The sequence below is a fragment of the Notolepis coatsorum genome (assembly GCF_963971535.1).
Source record: "Notolepis coatsorum genome assembly, chromosome: 18".
Lineage (NCBI taxonomy): Eukaryota > Metazoa > Chordata > Actinopteri > Aulopiformes > Paralepididae > Notolepis > Notolepis coatsorum.
Window position 1 is genome coordinate 40,591,836 of NC_140182.1, and position 6,676 is coordinate 40,598,511.

Below are 6,676 nucleotides of genomic sequence, written 5' to 3' on the forward strand. Positions count from 1 at the left end.
ATACACAGAATATCCCTTTACCTAGGTACAGGCCAGACCATAATATTCGTTCTCCTATTGGACAGCGACCCCCTAGGCGCCAACGGCCATACCCCCAATGTCTAGTTCAAAGTCACCGCTAAGACATGTCTCAACATGCCCAGGTTTGCGCAGTAATACGAGACAGAAATAAGGTTGGCACTAGATTATTCATCTTACGTATAAATACGTCGCAGGTGGATACAGAAGCACTTAGCCTAAAAGTGAGTTACCCCAACAAGTTGAAGCCTTCACCACGATACAACGTGCCGTGAAGTGGGCCCGTTTTGCCCCTAAATAGAGCCTTGAGACCGCGTGCGAATTGATAGCTAAAGTGTCAGAGTTTAACGCTGTATCGTCGAGTTCGACTTATTCTATTATAAAGTAATAGTCTATTATGTATAGTGTATCGTGCGGCTACCGTTCTACAGTGACCAGCATTACCACCGTTTCATCGTACCGAGCTAGTGCGCTTATCCAGGCTGGGCGGCCTAACCTTGTGCCGCCATCCGAGGAGCCCTAGACGAGAACCGTGTGGATATGTACACTGGATAACCTACACCGACGAATGCAGAGCCCTTTTCGGCTGGATTATATTGCTTTGGTACTGTGGCTGCTGGAGCAGAGAACCGTCTACCCCCACTACCGTGTGGGATCTACCCTGTGAGGAGCCCCGTCGAGCCCGCCTCTAGGACCCAGAGGCTGGCTAGCTTTCATCCATGCTGCAGGGCATACCGGAGTATAGCTGTTGCTTTGTCTAAGGACCAAGGGATTATTGCACCGTCTCCTGTACCTGGAGTCTCTTTATTCCTCGTTGATCCAGACTTTTGCTCCCGACAGTTCCTCTCCCCTGCTGGCTTACAACCGGAGGGAACCCCCTTAGTATCTCCAGCTGACCTACGAGTGTGCCTTATATAATTCTTATGCTACAGGTGGTATTAATTATTCCCATCGTAATATGCTCATGGACTTACGCTCTTGACCTATTCATGCACATTCTTCGCCATACAAGCGCAACCCTAATTCTCAATACTGTAATCTAATATTGCTGCTCTTCTAATAAATATTCCAAACAGGATTTTCTTTGTTAAGCCGTGTTATTGTGTGGGTGTTCATCATATATACCTGTGTACTGTATGGCCAGTAATTAAGTACATAACTCAGTAGTGGTTTAATGATACCATACTCTCAATACAGTCAGGGAATTGTACCCCTCAGTTACAACTACTTTGAACCCAGGAGACCTCTTAAGTCGAATGGCAGAGCCAAAAAGAATAACTTCGGTTTTACCCAGGTGGAGGGATAACCTATTTTCAACCAGCCAATGACTGCAAGCTGAAGACTGAGTGACCTCTCAACTTCTATTTTGTCCTGATGGGAGACCATGAGTGCAGCATCGTCCACACATTACATTCACAGGCAGATCTCATGTCATTGACATATAAAATAAATAAAAGTGGTCCTAAAATACTCCTGTGTGGAACCCTGCACATCTGTTGGAGTGAGGAGATGCTCCCATTCATTTCCACTACTTGTTTCCTGCCTCTCAGATATGACTCCATCCACCTTAAGGACATACTGTTAAAACCCATAGCATTCAGTTTATATAAAAGTATGTTGTGGTTAACGGCGTCGAAGGCTTTTTGTAAATCTAATAAAACCATCCCACAGAATTGACCTTTGTCCACCTATTTTCTAATTTGGTCTGTCAGATATAATAAACATGTGTCAGTGGAATGTGATGTTCTAAATCCAGACTGGAGCTCGAACAACAGGTTGTTTGTAGAGAGGTATTTGTTTATTTGATCATGAATGATCCTTTCCTTTCTATGACCTTAGACACCGCACTAAGAATAGACACAGGCCTATAGTTCCCTGGGTCTAGTTTATTACCTTTTTTGTAAAGCGGAATGACTCTGGTTTGTTTGAGATCATAGGGAAACTGTCCTTGACAGATAGATAGATTTACAATGTGTGTTAAGCCGGAGGCGATGGACACAGCTGCATCCCTAAGAAATCTAGCGGGTATCTTGTCCTGTTGCCTTGTTAGGGTTGAGGGCCCTCAGTTTCTTCAAAACTGTGTCCTCAGTCACACTCACAAAGGAGAAGGAGTCTGTCTGGATACCTTTCTGTCTGTAGTTTCAAGTTTCTTTAATAGTTGTCATACAGAAGTACAGAATACTTTTATTAGTAGTACTCCCCTACCTGTTTTTCCCCATACATGCCAGTTGGACTGGGCAGTCTCTTAACTAGGGTATTCGCCATGGTGTTAAAAAACGTATTTAGACAATTAGCTATGTTCTTATTGCCTGTAATCACTGTGCCTCCTACAGTATGTATAGAATCATGTTTTTAGCTTTTGTCCTGAGCTTGTTTCCATACCCTGTCTAAGCACTTCAATAATTGTTGTGGATTAGATTTATTCTCTATGATTTTGTCATTGAAATATTCAGCCTTGGCTTTCTTGATCATTCCTAATTTATTTTCTTCTTGGACCCCTCATAAACCTGTTCATCCCTATTTTTACTGAATTTCGAGAATGTGTCATTTCTGGACTTTATAGCTGCCAGAATCTCTGGGTTCATCCAGGGCTCTTGTCTGATTTTCATTCTCATAGTTTTTTCTGGTGCACTTTCATCAATTGCCGTCAGAAACAAAGATTTTAAATGATCCCAGGCTTTATCCACCTACTACGTTCATACTGCGGTAGACAAGTGAACAATCCATAGAACTTACAAGAGCTTTTTAGAGCATCGCTGTTGTAATTTTTCAGTTGTACCAGAACAATATTAATCTCCTCCTACTGTTGTACCAGAACATTATTAATCTCCTCCTACAGTTGTACCAGAACAATATTAATCTCCTCCTACTGTTGTACCAGAACATTATTAATCTCCTCCTACTGTTGTACCAGAACATTATTCATCTCTACTGTTGTACCAGAACATTATTCATCTCTACTGTTGTACCAGAACATTATTCATCTCTACTGTTGTACCAGAACATTATTCATCTCCTCCTACTGTTGTACCAGAACATTATCCATCTCCTCCTACTGTTGTACCAGAACATTATTAATCTCCTCCTACTGTTGTACCATAACATTATTAATCTCTACTGCTGTACCAGAACATTATTGATCTCTACTGCTGTACCAGAACATTATTAATCTCTACCGTTGTTCCAGAACATTATTAATCTCTACTGCTGTACCAGAACATTATTAATCTCTACCGCTGTACCAGCACATTATTATCTCTACTGTTGTACCAGAACATTATTAATCTCTACTGTTGTACCAGAACATTATTAATCTCCTCCTACTGTTGTACCAGAACATTATTAATCTCCTCCTACTGTTGTACCAGAACATTATTCATCTCTACTGTTGTACCATAACATTATTAATCTCTACCATTGTACATAACAGTATTCATCTCATGTGACCATTCCATGCATTGTGACATCAATAGAACAGGACATCACACACACACTAAATCACGACTGCCCTCCGGGGCACAGGTACAGAAGACACTGGGGTACAGAAGTCTGTTATTGTATGTTGTTGCTGTTTGCTGTTGGGTGTACTGTTTTCATATTATTCTGTATGTAGTGTACTGTTGTACTCTATTGTCTGATGAGTACAGTACTGTGAGGATTGTTAAGAATCTTTGCAGACCAGAGAAAGACTTTCATCTTGTTTACATCAGGGTCCCCCATTTTCAATTCATCATAACATTTATGACATACAGATATACAGTACTGTTACATCCAGACATTTATGACATACAAGATATACAAATATACAGTAGTTTATTTACAGAGAGTTTCAAAAAGAGAATATACATTTGAGGGGGAGGAAACTGTACATTGGGGGGGGGTTTGGACATTTACCGGGGACAGTTTCGAATTGCGGCCTCCCGTAGGTGCTCTTTTAGAGCGGTTTTGAAGGTGGGTAGGGATTCACATTCTTTTACGGCTGTGGGTAGGGCGTTCCACATTGTTGTGGCAACGTGTTTAGTCCCTTGTTTGAGCCGCATCTGGGTTGAACATGATTTGTGGAACTCCCTCTGGTGTTGTGGTCGTGGTATTCACTGACCTTTGGAAAGTATTTTGACATGTACATGGGTACCTTAGTCATATAGTGTATCTTGTAGACCAGGCCCATTGCATGTTGCTGTACTCTGTCGTCTACTCTAAGCCATCCTAGGTTGTCAAAGTGGGCAGGGGTGAGGTGGGTTCTAGGGGTAAGGTCAAGTAGAAGTCTGACCAGTTTGTTTTGTGATGTTTGTAATCTTGTTTTAGCGCCTTTGAGGTGCTTTGGTACCATGAAGTGCAAGCATAGTCGTAGTACCCTTGAATGAGTGCTCCTGCCATAGTCTTCAGAGTATTCTTGTTTACCAGAGAGGAGATCCGGTACAAGAATCTAGTTCGTTGGTTGACTTTTTTTATTACCTTGGATGGCATTTTGTCACAGGAAAGATTTGCCTCTAGGATGGAACCTAGGTATGTAATTTCATCTTTCCTTGTGACAATATTGTCACCCACTGTAACTGAGAAGCCGTCGGTCTTGCTGAGTTTGTTATTTGATCTGAAGAGAATGGACTCTGTTTTACCCAGGTGTAATGATAGTTTGTTATCAGCGAGCCAGGTGCAGATTCTGCCGAGTTCAGAGCTGAGGGTTTTTTCAATGTGTAACTTGTTCTTGTCAGAGACCAGCAGGGCTGAGTCGTCCGCGAACAAGAACAAGTTGCAGTCACAAGCTGACGACATGTAAATTGCATAAATCAGGGTATTCTTGTTTACCAGAGAGGAGATCCGGTACAAGAATCTTGTTTGTTGGTTGTCTTTTTAAACAAACACTAAAGGTAATAGATCAAAAAAATACTAGATCTTCCACCGCCTTGTCCCACCGCCACTCAAACAGTTGGTAGCAAGAGCCCACTAGAGGGGGCTGTTACGTCAGATTTCGGTCCAAGTTCAGCCAGACAGCCTTCTCTGTTTGGCCAGCTGTGCTGTGGATCACCTTGCTGACTAGTATCTAGGGCTGACCTTCAAATATTTTTTTGGCAATCGAAGCTTCTGGGCCGAAAATTTATATTTTTTATATATATATATAAATATATATATATAAGCGACTTCGGGTTATTGAGAAGCGCTATATAAATTAAATGAATTATTATTATTATTATATATATATATATATATTTTTTTTTTTATCTTATGTTGTGGGACTTGTACAGCACTTTGGTAAACTTTGTTGTTTTTAAATGTGCTCTATAAATAAAGTGGATTGGATTAATGAATTAAGTAGCCCCTTTCGTGACTGTGACGCAGCCAACACGGCTGTGTGATTTAATTCAAGGTGGATCGCTGTTGTCGTTTGAACAACTTCAGATTTCATGGGAACTACCAATCCCCCAAATCAAGAATGTTTAAGATGAATGAAGTAAGATTTTGATTATTTGAAATATGGCCTGTGTAGACTAAACTATGCACAGAATTATGTCAGTCTACAAGGTCCGGCAATGTAGACCTTGTAGACTCCACTACCGACCAATTATCAGTGAATGTTCATGCATTTTTAAGAAGGGCTACTTCCACAAAAAAACAAAGAACTCACCAAAACATCTCAGTAGCACCTTATCTAAATGTTCTATTTCATATGGAGATTCATATTTATTTATGTATTGATTTCTACATTTTATTTCCTATTTTGTTTATTCATCCCAGTATCTTTCTTTCTTATGTGTGGAATTCTACAAGGTATTTACATTCACATTTACATTTAGTCATTTTTAGCTGACGCTTTTATCCAAAGCGACTTACAAGTTCTGTACGACAGGTCATCAGGAAGGATACAACTCTATCAGCTGAGTAACAATATTCATCAAAGTGTTGCGTGTTACAGTGTAGGTTAGTTTATTAGGACAAGTGCATGACAGTAAGATTAGTTAGGGTTCGATTTTTTTTATTTTATTTTTAAATTTTATTTCAGATAATGGTTGAAGAAGTGCGTCTTTAGTCGACGGCGAAAGATTGGACGGGATTCGGCTGTCCTAACTGGGGTGGGTAGTTCATTCCACCATTGTGGGGCAAGGACTGAGAATAGGCGTGTAGGTGGTATATATGTGTTTGAGGATGATATCCTTCAAACAGGCAATAGTGATGATATAATTTGGGCAGTGCTGAGCTGGGTTACTTTCCTCCAGTGTATTTGTCCCCCGGCCCCACCCAATGGCCCCATGCACACACACACACACACACACACACACACACACACACACACACACACACACACACACACACACACCGAAGTAACAATTTTAATAAAAAAATTAAAATTAAAAATGTACTTCGATTTTTTTTTTATGTTCGAAGCTTGTGCCATCGAACGAAGCTTCGAAGCTTCGAAGTATTTAAGACAGCCCTATCGGTTATAGAGTTTGTCTTAGAGCGTGACGGCAAGTTCTTTCGACGGTTAAGCTTAGGCACTCTTTCGAAGTTGGTTGATGAATGAATGAATGAATGAATGAATGAATGAATGAATGAATGAAAAACTTTATTAACAGATTGCAGAATGGGTACAGTGCAGTACAGCTCAATACATACAATTGTTAAGGGGATGCAGACCAGAGAAAGACTTTCGTCTTGTTTC